Genomic DNA, 1,109 nt, shown 5'->3' with positions numbered 1-1,109 from the left:
GGGCTCCCTGGCAACACAGACTGTGACTCTCGGGGATGAATCTGTACCTGGCATTGTGGGATTGGGAACATCTTGACCAAAAGGGGGATGCAAAATGAAATGAAATAAAACATCAGTGGCTGGGAGATTTCAAAAGGACTCAAGAGGTCACTCTGGTGGAATTTCTTACACAGCATATAAATAACACATTTTAGGTTTTCATGTATTGGAATAGCTAGAAATAAATACCTGAAACAACCAAACTCCAATGCAGTATCTTAGACTCTTGAAGATGACTGTATAACAATGTAGGTTACAAGGGGTGACTGTGTGATTGTGAAAGCCTTGTGAATCACACTGTCTTTATCCAGTATATGGACGGATGAGTAGAAAAATGGGGACAAAAACTAAATGAAAAATAGGGTGGGATAAGGGGGATGATTTGGGTGTTCTTTTTTATTTTTATTTTTTATTCTGTTTCTGATTCTTTCTGGTATAAGGAAAATGTTCAAAAATTGATTGGGGTGACGAATGCACAATTATATGCAGGTACTGCGCACAGTTAATTGTACACCATGGATGATTGTATGGTATGTGAATATATGTCAATAAAATGGAAATTAAAAAAAATGAAGCTCAATAAAGTTATGTAACAATTTCAAGTCTTTTAGACTCTGCTATTTTACTCTTCCCACTTTACAATACTGTTTTCTAACATGATGAGAAAATATCAGAACCAGAACAGATCCTTGGCTACATTGTAAATATCATCCTTGAGGCTTTTTTTTTTTTACCTATTTTGGTGGTTTATTTCTCCCCTTCAGCTCTCCCTTGACCTCAGCTTCCTAGGTTACTCATACTCTCTTGATTCCCCTTGTGTCTGGAAAAACCATGCGATAATCTCATTCCCACAGATGTAATGCCCTTCATGAACATATGCATATTTGAAAAGTGGGATACAAAGGGCTCAAAGAATGAATCATTTGTGGTTGAATTTCAAAGAAAGCAATGCATGAATGAGAGTGATGTTTGGAGGGAAAATAAGCAATTCAACCACAGAGGTGACTTGATCCTCTATTTGGGCATGAGAGTACCACACTGAAGAGCCAAATATTGTTTATTTAGGAATT

The sequence above is a fragment of the Choloepus didactylus genome, chromosome 16, assembly GCF_015220235.1.
Source record: "Choloepus didactylus isolate mChoDid1 chromosome 16, mChoDid1.pri, whole genome shotgun sequence".
Taxonomy (NCBI): Eukaryota; Metazoa; Chordata; class Mammalia; order Pilosa; family Megalonychidae; genus Choloepus; species Choloepus didactylus.
The sequence above is the reverse complement of the archived record's forward strand: the minus strand, read 5'-3'. Positions refer to the sequence as shown.